The 18,681-nt window shown below is 37.7% G+C and overlaps 1 protein-coding gene and 1 non-coding gene across 3 annotated transcripts in view; one reads left to right on the top strand and one right to left on the bottom strand.

Moving 5' to 3' along the window:
* Window positions 1-18,681, bottom strand: part of GRID2 (glutamate ionotropic receptor delta type subunit 2) — a 1,621,553-nt gene that overhangs the window by 1,098,484 nt on the left and 504,388 nt on the right. The gene's annotated exons all lie outside the window — the stretch shown is intronic.
* On the top strand, window positions 7,591-7,699 carry LOC136407278 (U6 spliceosomal RNA). Its single transcript, XR_010751835.1, has one exon. It is a non-coding gene; the product is annotated as a U6 spliceosomal RNA (small nuclear RNA).

Raw genomic sequence — 18,681 nt, 5'->3', positions numbered from 1 at the left:
CCGACGCTCTACCACTGAGCTAACCGGCCAGGGCCTGTCCTCAGTTTCTTGATCAATAAAATGAGGTTAATTTTTTTTAATCTTATGATTATTATGAAGACTAGAGGAGTTAATATATGTAAGATGCCACAAGGTGCTTTGTATCTATTTAAGTACTATATTATGTTAGCCTATAGTATTAATATACTAAAGTTGCCATATACCTATAATACATTTTTTCAATAAAATTATTATATAATAAATATTAACATGTAAATATGGTCAAGGTATATATCTTAAGTAAACAAATTAATTTGAAAACAGAATAATACATGTCATAAAAAGAAAACCTATATGCTCAAATATAAGTTCTAAATATTTATATATTTAAATAAGCAATTTTTAAATAACAAAAAACCATATGCTCCAAACTAATGATAATTATATCAGGGAAGTAAATTTCAAAAAATTGGAGAGAGAAATAAATAGTATATATGTATATATATATATTTTTTGTTTTGCTTAGTTATTGTACAAATCAATAACTTGCATAAGGAAATAACAAAAAATTGCATCCATATGTTTAATATGTAAAAAGTTATAAATATTTATATATGTTAAACTTTGGAATAAAAAGGAGATGACAAAACCAGAAGTTATACACAGGATAAATGAATGACAAATATGATTTGTTGGGAATACTTCCAGTACTTCAATGAGACTATGTGTCATATGCATTTCTCAGTGGCTTCTCTTATGTGACCGGCATGACACAGCAATTTTTTTTTAAGTGAGAGGAGGGGAGTTAGAAAGACAGACTCTCACATGTGCTCTAACCAGGATCCACCTGGCAACCTCTTTCTGGGGCTGAAACTCAGACCAATCGAGCTATCTTCAGTACCTGAGCCTGCCTCTCAAACGAATCAAGCCACTGGCTGCCAAGAGTGGAAGAGGGAAAGAAGAAGACAGAGAAGAGAAGCAGATTGATGCTTCCCCTTGTGCCCTGAGCAGCGATTGAATCCTGGAAGTCCATATGCTGGGCCAACACTCTATCCACTGCATAAAATAAGAACAACTTTATGTTTCTGTAAGTTGTGTGTGTGTGTGTGTGTGTGTGTGTGTGTGTGTTTTAAGAGAGGGAGAGAACAGGGACAGACACACAGAAAGGGAAAGAGGTGAGAAGCATCAATTCTTTATTGTGGCACCTTAGTTGTTCAATGATTGCTTTCTCATAAGTGCCTTGACCAGGAGGCTCCAGATGAGCCAGCAACCATGGGGTCCTGTCTGTGATCTCAAGCTCAAGCCAGCAACCCTGTACTCAAGCTGGTGACCTCGTGGTTTTGAACCTGGGTTCTCAGTGTCCCAGGCCTACATTCTATCCACTATGCCACCATGTGTATGTAGTGTATTAAAAGAAAAATGCTTAGTGTTTTTTTTTCTCTTTATGTAATAATAATTAATTAGCCAGATGATAGCTCAAAATTTTATGCACAGTATATATTTTAACCAATACAACAACCATTTAAGGTAGGCACTGTTGTTATCAGGTTCATTATTTCCATATGAGGAAATGGAAGCTAAGAGTACTTAAATAATTACTAAAGGTGTAGTTATGAATAGTGAGCCCAATATTCAGATCTAAATAATTTTTCTATTTTTTAATAATTTATCTTAGGACTTTAACCATACATGGGGAATATCTGAGAAACAATTTGTGTCTAAAACTCTGAAAGAGTGATCTAAGCATCGCGTCCAAGCCCTGAACCAGCTGATCTAGCTTCATGCCTCTCTAGATATTTCTTCTCCTGTTAAACAGTAAAGGTGACATTTTTCCAATTATATCTTATGCTTTGTTTCTGGAAGAGTGCAAGTGTCAAGTGATTATGATGTTAATTCTAACTGGCTGTAAACAAGAGGAATATAAGAAATCATTGTTATTCTAAAACATACGTATGCAATTTAGATGAAGCTCTTCCTCAACTGATATGCCCTCCACATTAATACATGTGTTATTGAATTTCTCGTTTGTATGCAATATTATTTAGCACAGCAGTTCTCAACCTGTGGGTCGCGACCCCAGCGGGAGTCGAATGACCAAAACGCAGGGGTCCCCTAAAGCCATCGGAAAATACATATTTATTATACAATACATTTTTAAATAAAATATGTATTTTCCTATGGCTTTAGGTGACCCCGATGGCTTTAGGGACCCCTGCGTTTTGGTCCTTCAACCCCCACCGGGGTCGCGACCCACAGGTTGAGAACCACTGATTTAGCAAGTTGTTTAAATCTACAACATGATTATTTTATAACTCTAACTCCTTGCTCCAATATTTTTATTTCTTATTCTACAAGTACAACCTTAGCTTGCTTCACTTTGATATCTGGGTTTCTTTTGCTGCTTTTTTTGTTCATTTGTTATCTTTGTTGTCTTTGATACCACCATTTCCCTTTCTATATCATCGCCCTAGTAATTGCAACCTTAGAATTTTTAAATCCTACTTTAGAAAAAATATGGTATTTGGAGGTTAGAGATTCAGGTTCAAATATCTAATTGACAGATATTCTTAACTGACTTATTTTAGTTATGTTACTAAATATTATTTTTTGCTTTATACCTAAAATGTGGCAATAGTATTTCCCTAATTAGTCTTATTTGAAGATCCAATAGCACAGTATATGAAAAATAATTAAAATACTAAGCAAATGAAGACTATATTAATTATAATAAGTCTTATTTGTTCACCCAACTAATATTTACTAAACTCTTACTATGTGCAAGGTATATATGAGGAACCAGGCATAGAGTAAACATATAGTTGTATAAGCCTAACAGGACTTAAAAAGCTAAATATATGATTGTTTAAAAACAACTGTGCTGCCTAACCAGGTGGTGGTACAGTGGAAGAGCGTTGGCCTGGGTCACAGAGGACCCAGGTTCGAAACCCTGAGGTCGCTGACTTGAGAACTGGCTCACCAATTTGAGCACGGGTTCACTGGTTTGACTGTAAGATTATAGACATGACCCCATGGTCTCCGTCATGAGCAAGGGGCCACTGACTAGAACCTCCCCAGTCAAAGCATGTATGAGAAAGCAATTAATGAACAACTAAAGTTCTGCAACTATGATTAAATGCTTCTCATCTCTCTCCCTTCATGTCCATTTGTCCTTGTCTGCACCCAACTCAAAAAAAAAAAACCAAAAACAAAAAGAAACAAAATACAATTGTGCTAAATGATACAGAGAATTAGAGGTTATGTAAGCAAATATAAAAGAAGAGGCCCTGGCCGGTTGGCTCAGCGGTAGAGCGTCGGCCTAGCGTGCGGAGGACCCGGGTTCGATTCCCGGCCAGGGCACACAGGAGAAGCGCCCATTTGCTTCTCCACCCCTCCGCCGCGCTTTCCTCTCTGTCTCTCTCTTCCCCTCCCGCAGCCAAGGCTCCATTGGAGCAAAGATGGACCGGGCGCTGGGGATGGCTCTGTGGCCTCTGCCTCAGGCGCTAGAGTGGCTCTGGTCGCAATATGGCGATGCCCAGGATGGGCAGAGCATCGCCCCCTGGTGGGCAGAGCGTCGTCCCTGGTGGCGTGCCAGGTGGATCCCGGTCGGGCACATGCGGGAGTCTGTCTGACTGTCTCTCCCTGTTTCCAGCTTCAGAAAAATGAAAAAATATATATATATATAAAAGAAGAATTTGACCTAATCTGTTGGGAAACATTTTCCTTGAGAAAGTGATACTTATTGTGTCCCCCTAAAATTCACATCCTGAAGCTTGAACTTGCATTACCTCAGAAAGTAATTATATTTGTAAATAAGGGCTTAAAGAGGTGATTAAGTTAAAATGACTGATAATGTACGCAAATTCCATCTAACTGGTATCTTTATAAGAAGAGAAAATTGGACATTTGGAGAGACATCATAGGTACACATTCATAGAGGAAAAAACTATGTGAAGCCACAGCAAGTAGGTAGCCACCTGCCAGTCAGACAGGTCTCATAAGATACCAGACTGGCTGACATTGATCTTGGACTTCTAACCTCTACATAGGGGTCGGGAACATTTTTGGCTGTGAGAGCCATGAACGCCACATATTTTAAAACGTAATTCCATGAGAGACATACAATATGTTTAACAATAAATACAAGTAAATGTGTGCATTTTATGTAAGACAAACACTTTTAAAGTACAATAAGTCTCGGAATTCTTTTTAATAACGTTGTTATGCTGTTGCTAACCAATGATGAATACAGTACTTCTTACCATTAATGCAACTTCTGGTGCTGCATGGTTTTGCTGATGGCTTTGTAGACTGGTTGATAATGTGGTAAGGTTAAGCTTCATGCAGGCATTGAGACTTCCAACCATTAAATGTGATTGTAGGTTGGTCTTAACATTCTTTAGATGTGATAAAGACTGCTCACATGAATATGTAGAGCCAAACATTGTCAGTACAGCAATACTCACATGCTGCAGTGTGTAGTATGTCATGGGAAGTGCGTTCCAAGTTTTGAGAATCAGCTGGTCCGCGGGTTAAAGTTTTTCATTTCTCCCCACTTGTGTTTGCTCGCCAACTCTGCTTGCTATTGTGCAAGTCTTTCCAAATCTTCATTCAGTGACTTAAACTTATTCACCCACATATCTGAAGCCTTCAGGTCAGCAGCTTGTAGCTCAAAATCTCTGACGGAGACATCGGGGATGTAACTCAGTTTGGCGCTGTCCACTACATACTTGTGTGGATGGGTGATGACCTAAAAAAGACAAGTGTGCTCAGGAAATTCTCCAAAGTGCACTTTGAATGACTGCAGGAGATTAGATGTGAAGCCCGCTAGCTGCTAGAGATCAAGATGTTGAGCAGGGTCACTTGCTGTGCATGCATCTTTAAACTCTCCTAGTTTTTCAAAGTGTAGTAAATGGCCTGTTTCAATGTTGGCAATAAGAGTTCCAGCTTGTTTTCAACTGCTTGTTGAAGGGATAAGACTGTCTTTCCAATGCCTTGCATTTTCATACTGAGCTGGTTCAGATGTTCAGTCATGTCATGAGATAGTAGAACTTTAGGAGCCACTCAGTGTTAGCTAACTTAGGATTCTTGATGTGTTTCATTTCAAGAAAAGTCCAGATTTTGCTCAGACAAGCCACGAAACAGCTGAGCACCTTCCCTCTTGATAACCAACACACATTGCTGTGCAGAAGCAGACCAGGATAATTATTCCCAACTTCATCCAGCAGTGTTTGAAACTGGCGATCATTTAAAACTTGGGCAACAATAAAGTTGACCACCCAAATGACCAGCAACATCACCTCACCAAGCTGCACACCACACATCTGAGCACAAAGCGCCTCCTGATGTAGGATGCAGTGAAACTTAGGATGAGTCTTTTTCATGTTCATGAAGAAGTGCTACAAATCCTCTGTTTTTCCCCACCATGCACAGAGCACCATCAGTACACACTGAAATAAGTTTATCCATGAGTAGATTTTTTTCTTTAGCGAAGTCAGTGAAAGACTTGAATAAATCCTCTCCTCTTATTGTCTCTTTCATAGGCAAAACAGCAAGACTTTCCTCACATAGTGTGTCACCGACAGCATACCTTGCAATTACTGAACTGGGATAAATGGCTTACGTCTTTTGACTCATCCAAAGTGAGAGAACAGAATGGTGCTGCATTTATGTCCATCACTTGTGTTGCCTTAATTTGATTTGCCATCATAATGGTACAATCGTGAGCAGTTCTTGCCGACAGAGGCATGTCTTTTATCCACTTGATTATTTTGTCTTTATCTGAAAAGTCATCAAAAAGTTCATTGGCAACATCAAGTATGAATGTTTTGGCATACTCCCCATCTGTGAATGGCTTTCCGTTTCTCACAACTGCTAAAGCACCAGCAAAGCTAGCCGAATTCCAGTCACCTTGTTGGGTCCAAACATGGAGTTGCTGCTGACTAGCTTGCACTCTGCACCATAGCTCTTGACATGCTTTCTTCCTGCTGTCCCCCGCTGGATATTTGGATGCAAATGTAGTATGGCATGTGTCGAAGTGCTGCTTTATATTTGACCGGTTCATCGATGCAATTTTATCATTGCATATTAGACAGACTGTAGAACCTGCTTTCTCCAGAAAGGTGAATTCCTCTGTCCATTCCTGCTGAAAAGTATGATACTCCTCATCTTTTTTTTTGATTAGCCATCTTCTTCGTCAAAACGGTTTCTGCAATTAGCTAGCTGACTACTTGATTAAAAGGAGGGAAGTTTACTTCCTGACCTCACAATGACTTGTGTACATTACGCATTATCCAATAAAAATTTGGTGTTGTCCCAGAGGACAGTTGTGGTTGGCTCCAGCCACCTGCAACCATGGACATGAGCAGTAGGAAATGAATTGATTGTAATACATAAGAATGTTTTATATTTTTAATGTTATTATTATTTTTTTTATTAAAGGTTTGCCTGTGAGCCAGATGCAACCATCAAAAGAGCCACACCTGGCTCGTGGGCCATAGGTTCCCGACCCCTGCTCTACATACACTGTGAATAAACTAAATTTCTATTGTTTAACTATTCAGTGTGGGCTATTTTATTAGACTAGTAATAGCCAGTGGTGGGATTCAGCCAATTCACATCAGTTTGTTAGAACTGATACCTAATTGTTTTTTGAATTTGGTAAACTGGTTGTTAAAATGGCACTTTAAATCAGGGTTCTCTCTACAATGGGCTACTGGGCAGCTGTTCAATGTGGAAATCCAAAATTTACATTTCTTACTCTTTTTTAACCTTCATCTGCATGACATCATATTCTAAGTACTCATAGTAATGTTCATTCCATCCATAGGTGAAAAAATTGCAAGTGAGCATGCCATTCAAGAAGCAATATGGAAATACCTTAAATAACAGTTTTATTGTTTTCTGTCAGGTATTATTTAATATTTCTTCATTAATATTTTAAAACTCTTTCTTATACCATAATCTATTTTTGTATACCTTTTTTTTTTTTTTTCCTGAAGCTGGAAACAGGGAGAGACAGTCAGACAGACTCCCGCATGCGCCCGACCGGGATCCACCCGGCACGCCCACCAGGGGGCGACGCTCTGCCCACCAGGGGCCGATGCTCTGCCCCTCCGGGGCGTCGCCATGTTGCGACCAGAGCCACTCTAGTGCCTGAGGCAGAGGCCACAGAGCCATCCCCAGCGCCCGGGCCATCTTTGCTCCAATGGAGCCTTGGCTGTGGGAGGGGAAGAGAGAGACAGAGAGGAAGGCACAGTGGAGGGGTGGAGAAGCAAATGGGCGCTTCTCCTGTGTGCCCTGGCCAGGAATCGAACCCGGGTCCTCCGCACGCTAGGCCGACGCTCTACCGCTGAGCCAACCGGCCAGGGCTTTTTGTATACCTTTTATATTTTCTTATTTAAGTATTAAATGCATGAAATAATAAACTATTTTTGGTATGTTTTTATACTTAAAATGGACAGTAGGTCAGAGACCTGGTTTTTAAGTTATTTGAATCCCATCAATGGTCATAGCAAATTAATACACTTACTTATTATTTTAAAGATAGACATCATAACTTCTGTATCAGGTATTTGATGATCATGCAAGTTGCAAAGAGAGTGCATACTCTTTGTGCTCGTTTTGGCAGCACATATACTGAAATTGGAACGATACAGAGAAGATTAGCATGGCCCCTGTGCCAAGGATGACACACAAATTCATAAAGAAAGTACATACTCTTAGCGGACTTTGTAACTCTATATCCTACTCATAGACTAAGACAAAAAAGAATTCTTAGTTTGTAGTCCTATATCTATTGAGTGGAAATAGTAATTTGAGATATGTACTAACAAATCAACAGTGCATATTGCAATACTTGTAGAAAGTTGTTGATGGATCTGGACTTATTAAGGAAGTGATTCCTCAATTTTCTTATGAAAAAGAAGGAAGGCTCTATGAGAACTTACACATCTTTCAAAGTTAGTCCATCATTCTAGAACACCATCTCTATTGGGGACACATATACACAACTCAATCCCATTCTCTTAGAAGTGGTCCTTAAATTCTTGCACATTTATAATAATACTGAGAAAATATCATAAGGAGAAATCTTGATTGACTTTAACACTAATATCTTTCAATCCTAGAGGCACATTTAGCAAGGTTGACATGTTTTCCCTGCCATTTTTCCAGTACTTCTTGAAATAGCTTACTTGATTTACCCGTAATTAATAGCTCATCAGGAACAACTGTAACTGAATGCTGCACAAAATTAAAACACAGTATTTAGATATTAGGCAAGAGATTTAAAATATGACATATTCACATATATGTGATGATATGCTGAATGCAAAATATCTAGGGTGAAAATCAAAATTCAAGTTTGAAATTCTAAAATATAGAAAATGTTCTCTCCAGTAGTCCAGAAGAAAAATAATAAGTATATTTAAAAAGGCATTTTCGCCTGACCTGTGGTGGCGCAGTGGATTAAGCATTGACCTGGAACACTGAGATTGCCAGTTTGAAACCCTGGGCTTGCCTAGTCAAGGCACATGTGGGAGTTGATGCTTCCTGCTCCTCCCCCATTCTCTCTCTCTCTCTTTGACCCTATCTCCCTCCACCTCCCTAAAATGAATAAATAAATAAATATTTAAAGATTGTCATTGTAACACCTGATCTTTGATTCAGGACTCTGAAAAGGGTACATTCAAGGAAACAGGCTGCCTTGTCCACCAAAACACCTTGTCTGAAGAAGAAGGCAGAGGGAAATCTGTGGTGCTGCACATTTGACTTAAAGTTCTATATTAGATTCAATTCTTTCATATAAGTGCTTTGAAACTTAAATGTAGGTGATTAGTATAGTTTCATATGTGGGAATATGGATATATCAAAACATCAGAATATAGAAGTCTATTACTCCCTTGTTCATTTCTTTTTCATTTTCTTTGTTCCTTGTACTCACAGATTATTTCTGGGCAGCATCTATTTAACCTCAAGGCTATGTGGTTTTCTTTACTAATGTTTGCCACTTCTTTTTTGGCATGTTAGGCTATCAATGGCGATAAACACTTCAGTTTATTTAAAGGATTATAAGTGAGAAACCACTTCATTTATCTAAATCTGCAGGCTATTCACTAAGAGATTCTTTCTTGTTGTTTTGCAAAATGGGCTGCATAGGTTTCACATCTGATAAAAGGTTTTCCACTCAGCTTCCTATTGTGCCTTCTTACCCCTCTTACTGAATCTCAATATTTTAAACCAGAGGTCTCCAAACTTTTTACACAGGGGGCCAGTTCACTGTCCCTCAGACCGTAGGAGGGCCGCCACATACAGCGCTCCTCTCACTGACCACCAATGAAAAAGGTGCCCCTTGGAAGTGTGGCCCATGGGCCGTAGTTTGGGGGCACCTGTCAAATTCCACTAAACTACTCCTTGATCTTGCTGCCACTACATGCCAATTTATAACTGAAAAAGATAAGCCTCCCTGAACCTTCTGAAATTGAACAGTAACAAACTGAATTTCAATTCATATGCTCTATTTACCTTATAAAAATCTTTAAATGTCTTGCTTATTACAGAAAATTCATCTTAAAGCTGTCCTCCTTTTGAAATGTTTTAATCAACAGTTGAGCTCATAGCTTTGTTTGTTTCTTGTCCATGAAAGCTCAAAAGTGGCAAAGTGTAATGGAAGTAGAAGAGAGATATCCTAGGTTGATCAAAAACTAACAGAAATCATACTTCTAGCTCAAACATGTGTGTAACACACACCTTGCTAATAAAGAATTATCTTCATTCATAATTCTAATAAAATTAAAGTGTCACAAATTCAAGATACTTGGCTTTGAGTGTCCAAAAGTATTGACACCTCAACTTTAAATTATGTTAAAGAGTCAGAAAGACCCACTGGAATACGTAAGTAAGGAAGACTTCAAATGGACAAAAAAGTGAGGCATAAAAATAAACATTCCAGCCTGACCAGGTGGTGGCACAGTGGATAGAGCATCAGACTGGGATGCGGAGGACCCAGGTTCGAGACCCAATGTTGCCAGCTTGAGCGTGGGCTCATCTGGTTTGAGCAAAGCTCACCAGCTTGGAGCCAAGGTCGCTGGCTTGAGCAAGGGGTTACTCAGTCTGCTGAAGGCCCACGGTCAAGGCACATATGAGAAAGCAATCAATGAACAACTAAGATGTCACAATGAAAAACTAATGATTGATGCTTCTCATCTCTTTCTGTTCTTGTCTGTCTGTCCCTATCTATCCCTCTCTCTGACTCTCTCTCTGTCTCTGTATAAAAAAAAATAAAAAATAAACATTCCAGATAAAAAGAAAATAAGAGGTAACTGTAGAATGTTAAAGTGACAAGTAGTATAGCACAGGGTAAAAAGGAGTGGTAGCATCCACATTTTGAAATGGAAAAGAAAACCATTAAAAAAAAAAAGCTATTGTGCTCAGCTCTGCCACTGAACAGGGAAGGGATACAAAACCGTTGCAAGAATGAGCATAAAAACAATTTTCTCTTTTATGAAATAAGGAAGCTATGTTATTCTAAATACACCAAGTATCATGACACTGGAATACTCAAAGGGAGTAGGGGGACAAAAAGAGAGCAAAAATAAAAAATACCAAGTTATTTATTTCCAAGGGTAAAAAAATTTCAAGTAAACTAACAATAAAAACAAATGTGAATTTCTAGTGGCTTGAATTAAAATTTTAAGAACACCTCTTGCCTTTATATACCACAGATTATTATCATCTATACCCACATAGCTTAGTATTCCTACTCAAATCTAAATGTAAGAACCTCTTTTCTACCCATATTCTCCTCCATCACTCCCCATTATGCAGGTACCTATTTCAGCTCAGACTCTAAGTAGAAATAGGCACTTGGTCACCAAATGTCTTAGATAGCCTCCATGTCATGATCACAGATTACAGAGGCCAAAACTAATGGTTATATATATATCATATATAGACACACACACATACAATCTGCTATTGTAGAAGAAGAAATAGTAAATATGTAAATATGTTGTATTTTTCTATGCTCTGTGATTCTGTAATATCACAAACATGCACCAATGTTTCAAAGAATTACAGAAACAAAAACTTCTCTCCCCTTATCTCCCATGAGAATGTTATTATATTTCTTTTTTTGGGGGGGTAAGCACTTTTCCTTTCTCTTTTCTTAAAATAACATCCTTTCTTAGTTCTCAGGGATCAGAAAGTAAAGTAGCACTCTTTTTTTGTTGTTGTTTGTTTGTTTTTGTTGTTGTTGCATGCACAAAAGACAGGAAGTGAGAGAGATGAGAAGCATCACCTCTTAGTTGAGGCACCTTAGTTGTTCATTGATTGCTTTCTCATATGTGCATTTACTGGGGGCTCCAGCCATGACAGTGACCACTGTGCAAGCCAGAAACCTTGGGCTCAAGCCAGCAACACTGGGCTTGAAGGCAGCAACCTTTGGGCTAAAACCAGTGAGTATGGGTTCATGTCTGTGATCTCATGCTCAAGCTGGTGAACCCATGCTCAAGCTCGATGAGCCCATGATCAAGGCAATGACCTTGAGGTTTGAACCTGGGTCTCAGTAACGCAGGCCGAGACTCCAGCCACCATGCCACCACCAGGTCAGGATGAAATAGCACTCTTACTGTTCAAGAACAATAGCACTTCACACAAGATGTCAGAGTGGCAGTGAGGGGAGAAGGCAGGGCCAACTAGAGCATCTTTTCCTAACAGCTCTGAAGTCCTCATAAGCTTAGGGGTGATTTTAATAGTATTCTTGAGTTCCCCTTGAGTTTTTATATAACTGCTATAATATGATATTGGAGAGTAAGTAATTAAACAATAATGTGTTCAGGGATGAGTGTAAGGTTACACAGTAAGTGCATGATGCTAAGGAAATGCAGGTACCTATTTCAGTTCAGAATCTAAGTAGAAACAGGCGCTTGGTCACCAAATGTCTCAGATAGCCTCCATGTCATGGCCACAGATTAGGGGCCAAAACTAATGGTTATGTATATATAGAGACACACACACATACAATCTGCTATTGTAGAGACAAGGCATTCTTTGTACTTTATTTAACTATATCCATATATAGATATATTTCTCATTACAGCACTATTCTCAAATGCTGCCTAAAGCCCTATACTAAAGAACTTCTTCAGTTATTGCTAAATTGAGACATATGTCCCAAGTAAGCTCTACCTATATAAATCAGCACTGTGATGTCTAATGTGAGCAAAACCACACAACTTATACTGCTTACAGAATTCTGCCTAATCAACAGGTTATTTTTATTTCTATGTACTACACATTAAACCTGAAATTCCATACACAATTTTATCACTGCAGTGATGGTCGAGAACTTTCATTATGATTGGGAGATAACAGACACTATACCACTAGTTTAATATTATTTTTTTCCATTGTACTTTGTTTATATTATACTCATGTCTTCTGGAATGCATTATTCCATTTTCCACAGCCTTGTAACAAGTCAGAAAAACACACACGGTTCTTTATTTAAAATGTTAAATAATAGTAGCATTTATAATATATCTGACAGTTTAAAGTAAAATTAACTATTAATTTTCTTATTAATAGTAGCCAGTACATGACATTCATTTTTTTTGTTCAGATTGTGTATTTAGATGCTTTAAATTAATCATTTTTAAAGATTATCACACTAATCTTATCAGAAAAATAATCTTATTTACCTTATTTTTTAGGTAAAAAAACTGTGATTTTAATACTTTAAGTAACTTGTTAGGGTGATACTGGTAGAAATTGTTAACGCTGAATCTGAGCCTCTTGAAACATACTCCATTACCCATAATTTATTACTATTTTAGAACAAAAAAAACATTTGCTTTTTAATTTGTCTATTTCATTAGTAGGCAGTAACTATTACCAGTAATTTAGTGTATAACTTTTTGTTTGATTATAATCACAGGCAGGCAATATTTACTGAATACCAGTATTATGCAAAGCAGTTATAATGTTAACATATTTAGTTTTCACAAGAAGAGTATAAGATAGATATTTCTTTCTCCCATTCTATAAATGAGTAAACTAGAGCATAGAGAATTAAAAATATTTGCTGAAACCCAGGAAGTCTGGCTTGCCTGACCCTTTGCTGAGTAGGATTCTTTTAAAGCATTTTATATTCTAGTGCTGAAAAGGTAACTATATATTAACAATATTAGCTGCCATTTATTGATAAATGCAAGATGGACCAAAGAAATAAAACTTAGAAGAATTTTTTAAAAGTATCCAAAGTTACATAAATATTATTTCGTGGTGAGATAATTTAAATCTAAGTCTGTTGAGTTCATAATTCAAACTGTTATTTTCAGAGTACTAAAGTATCTTATTTTATTAACATACATGTATATGCATAAATATACACATACCACATACCATATATATTCAAATCTGTTATTTGCTACTTATGGACCTGCTAATCCATTTGTAGTGTATTCTTTATTTTTTTATTTTTTAGTGAAAGAGGGGGAGGCAGAGATAGACTCCCTCATATGCCCCAACCAGGATCCACCTGGTAAGCCCACTAGGGGACAATACTCTGCCCATTGCAATCAGAGCTATATTTAGCACCTGAGTCGGAGACCATGGAGCCATCCTCAGTGCCCCAAGCCAACTTGTTCTAATCGAGCCATGGCTGCAGGAGTGGAGAAGAAGGGAGAGCGAGACAGAGACAAAGCAAGAGGGGAAAGGGTGGAGTAGCAGATGGGAGACTCTCCTGTGTGACCTGACAGAGAATGAACCCAGGACATCCACACTCTGGGCGACACTCTACCAGTGAGCCAAGCAGCCAAGGTTGTAGTGTATTCTTCAGTAAGCTAATAATAAAATATATCAGTTTATCCCACTATATAAATTAATCACCAAGCCATATTTTTTTAACTTAAAATTTTGTATTTTCATTTCAAAATAAGATCCATAGTTATTATCAATAGTAGATATCTATGAAAATCAAGATCTTGGAAGGGAGCATGGAACAGCGCCTGGGAGAGACCATCTCCTGCTCAAATGACTCAGGTATTACTTTAGTACTAAAGTGGTAACACAGTATTAATTTAAGCCACACTAAGAAACAGGCTTAAAAATATAGGGAAGGAGACAAGGCCTATGAGGCTTGAACTGCAATAGTACAGTCAAATAACTCATGTCTCACTGAAAGCAGTGCTCTACCCTCAGTGGAAGTGTTATGCCACTGCCATCTCGGGCAGAAGAGATGGAAGCTTTAGACAAAGAATGACTATAAAATGATTTTTACCTCAAACCTGAAATAATTACTGACAATATGCAAAGCAAAATCTTTCAGAGTCCCAAATACCTCTGTTATCACTGTAACTATGAATATGGTCACTTCAATATATACGGACTTGAAATAAGATAATATCTGGGTCTAATTCTCAGCTTTATCACTCATTAGTTGTGTAATGTCACTGAACTCCCTATGTCTCAACTTCCTCATCTGTTAAAAAAGAAATAAGAATGGCTTGCAGCATAATTCACAAGCATTACTATAAAAATAAAATTAATGTGTGAAATTTTTTTTTAAACTGAAGAATACATGATTATCAGTATTTTATCACATTATAAATACATATTTTAGTTTTCAATGTCGACAAAAAATTTATATATATTTATTTTCTTATTTTTTTTATTCAGTGAGAGGAGGGAAGGCAGGGAGACAGACTCCTGTGTGTACCCTGACCAGGATCCACCTGGCAAGCCCACTAGGGGGCAATGCTCTGCCCATCTTGGGCATTGCACCATTGTTCTTCTTAGCCCCTGAGGCAGAAGCCATGGAGACATTCTCAGCACATGGGACCAATTTGCTCTAATTGAGCCATGGGTGTGGGAGGGGTAGGAGTAGAGAGAGAGAGAGAAAATGGGGGGAAGAGATGGAGTAGCAGATGGATGCTCCTCCTGTGTGCCCTGACTGGGAATCAAACCCAAGACATCACATGTCATGCCGATGGTCTACCACTGAGCCAACCATACAGGGCCTATATTTATTTTCTTAAAAAATCTGCTTTATTTCCTCAATACTAAATCAAATTCATGAGTAGATTGATGTGTAATTCAGAGCTTAGATACCCCCACCATGTAAGATAATCAACTAGATATCTCTTAAGTCAAAGAACAAATGAAGAATCTCTCAAACAATATTGGTCAAACAATCTAAGATGAATAAAAATGCTAAATTTCAAAATAGATTTTTAAGACAGACCTAAATGGGTATTTCAAGATATTTAATGAACATATGAAAAGATGCTCAATCTGACTTGTAATCAGAAAAATTAAAATTGAGATCATAATTGGCTATAATTACACAAGTATTAGTAACTGTTTAGAAGACAAATGATTCTAAATGTTGATAAGATCAGTAAGAATGCTGACATACAAGCTAAGAGGAGTATAAGTCATTAGAGAATGTTTGAACAATATGTTGCCATGTTTTCTTTCAAATATGAACACATGTATACAACAACTCAACTATTTTATTCATTTTTCCACTTCAAAATTAAAGTTCTATAAATGATGAGCTGTGTCTACCCCTTTCCTCATTTCTTCCATTCTCTGTTAAAACCATTTCAATCAGCTTTTTGTCTTGCACACTCTATTAAACCGCACTTGTTAAGGTTAAGTTTAACTTCTTCATCATTAAGTCTAATATTTGACTCCCAATCTTCCTTTTAATTAACCCATAAATTTCCTCTTAACTCATTTTAATTTACTGGTCACTTTTTTTTTTTTTTTCCAGCCTCCTTCGCTTCCTTTCCCCTGTCCAGGCTTCTTTACATTAGAATGTCCTAGGGAAGTGTCCTTGCTTCTCCTCTGTTCTCTACCTATATACATAGACTTGGTGACCGAGTTCATGATTTGAAATTCTATGTATGAATTGACAGCCACATTAAGCCTATTAAATTATAAATATACCTGAACACATTTTTCTTTTTTTTTTTTTTTTGCTTTCAAAATCTATTCCTATAGGTTCAAAATTAGTATTCCCAAGAGGAGGTGCATGGTTAAAGATAAAATAACTTTTGACTTAAAGTGGGCTCAGGAGAAACTTCTGTCCCCCCCCCATACTACCTAGAAAAATTTACATTAGGTATCTTGCTCATAATACCCCAAAAACTCAGAAACACTGATACGTAAAGACACATGTAGCCCCATGTTCATTGCAGCATTGTTCACAGTGGCCAAGACATGGAAACAACCAAAAAGCCCTTCAACAGAAGACTGGATAAAGAAGATGTGGCACATATACACTATGGAATACTACTCAGCCATAAGAAATGATGACATCGGATCATTTACAACAAAATGATGGGATCTTGATAACATTATATGGAGTGAAATAAGTAAATCAGAAAAAACCAAGAACTACATGATTCCATACATTGGTGGGACATAAAAACAAGACTAAGAGACATGGACAAGAGTGTGGTGGTTACCAGGGGTTGGGGGAGGGAGGACGTGGGAAGGAAGAAGGGAGAGGGGAAGGGGGAGGGGGAGGGGCACAAAGAAAACTAGATAGAGGGTGACGGAGGACAATCTGACTCTGGGCAATGGGTATGCAACATAATTGAATGACATAACCTGGACATGTTTTCTTTGAATATATGTACCCTGATTTATTAATGTCACCCCATTAACATTAATAAAAATTTATAAAAAAAAAGAAATTATCAAAGATAACTTTTTTGTATTATCTATATGGTATGGCAAATTACTAATTACTGTATCCTTAGCTCAAAATGCCATATATATTAATACATATCTCATATTAATTTAAGTCCCCCAAACGTCTCATGCATTTTGGGTCTCCAACTTTCTTGTGTATATGGGGTTGCCAAACACATGTATGTAACTAAATTTGCCTACTTTCTCTTGCTGATCTCTCTCATGTAGATTTAATTATTAGACCAGATGAAAGAACCTTGAAGGGTAGAGGAAAGTTTCTTTTTTCCCTACCCCTTCAATCTTTTCCATACTTGTTCCATTTGTACAGGCTAAGAACCATGGATATCCCCTTCACTACTTCTCTCCCCCACAATGAACACTAATCTGTCAGGAAATCCTGATGACAATCTCCTGAAAACTCTCCAGAATCCAATCATCATTCACCACCTCTTCTGCTGTTACCACAGGCAGTGCCACCATCTCTAACCGGGATGATAGTAAGAACTCCTAATCATTTTCCCTACTTGTAACTTTGCCCCCCCCCCCCCCCCGCTCTATTCTCTGACTTAGCCAAAAGGACTATCTAAAATGCAGTGATTATGTAACTTTTTGGTCAACACCCAGTAATGGCTCTCCATTTCACTCACAAATGTAAAATTTTTAAATTTAGCTGTAAAAACCTTAAAAGATCCAATCACGTCCTCCTCTCCTTCTCCCCTTGGTTTACTCTGCTCTGATCCCTTTTGTTGTCCTTCCCACAGCAGGCATGCTCCTCCCTTTGTTTGGACTTTTCAGGAGCTGGCTTATCCTTCTGAAATTTTTTTCCTTCAAACAGCTATATTGATAACTCCCTCCCTCCTCTAAGTGTTTGTTAATATATGCCTCTGTGAGGCCTATGCTAGCCACCTTGTTTAAAATTCCTCACCTCTCTTTCACTCCTGACACTCCCATAAAATTTTCTAATATATAATGTATACATTTTTTAAATGCTCTTTTTTTATTCATTTTAGAGAGGAGAGAGAGAAAGAGAGAGAAAGGGGGGAGGAACAGGAAGCATCAACTCCCATATGTGCCTTTACCGGACAAGTGCAGGTTTCGAACCGGTGACCTCAGCGTTCCAGGTCGACGCTTTATCCACTGTGCCACCACAGGTCAGGCTATAATGTATACATTTTTATGTTTGTTTTGGATAATCTGACTCCATTAGCTAAAATATATGCTTCATGATGACTGTGGACTTTTTTTTAATATACAATTAAAAAAATAATGTTTATTTATTAATTTTAGCAAGAGAGGAAGGGAGGGAGAGAGAGCAAGATAAAGAGACAGAAACATTGTGATTTGCCCCTGCATGTGCCCCAACCAGGGGTTGAACCAGCAACTTCTGTACTTCAGGACAACGCTCAAACCAACCAAGCCATTGGGCCAGGGCTAATAGATAATTTATTTAGAGCAAGTTTAGGTTTACAGCAAAATTGATTTGAACAGAAGGTACAAAGATTTCTTTTATACTTCCTGCCTTGACACATTCATAGCTTCCCCATTATCAATATAACTTCCCAGAGTGATCTACGTGCTGTAAATGATGAATCTACACTGACATATTATTACCCACTAACCACAGATTACATTAATAATCAGATAAAGTGTTGCACATTTTTATGGGTTTGAACAAATGTATAACACGCATCCATTCTAGATTCATACATGGTCTGACAGTATTTCACTGGCTTAATAATTCTGTTTCCTGACTATTCATCCTTGTCTTCTCACTATTGTTGGCATTGTTATGTTTATCAAAAATTATCTAGAACAATACCTAAGGCAGTAATGGCTCAACAAACATATTTTGAATGAATAAATGTACTATACTATTTGGTATGTTCCTTAGAGAACTTTTATTCAGATGTAGTGTTCATAGCAAGTTTACTTATAAAAACACAAAACTCCAGAAATCACCTAAAGATGTATTGACTTTCAGGAAAGGTGCTACCTAGAGGA

Source organism: Saccopteryx leptura, chromosome 5, assembly GCF_036850995.1.
Source record: "Saccopteryx leptura isolate mSacLep1 chromosome 5, mSacLep1_pri_phased_curated, whole genome shotgun sequence".
NCBI lineage: Eukaryota > Metazoa > Chordata > Mammalia > Chiroptera > Emballonuridae > Saccopteryx > Saccopteryx leptura.
The sequence above is the reverse complement of the archived record's forward strand: the minus strand, read 5'-3'. Positions and strand labels throughout refer to the sequence as shown.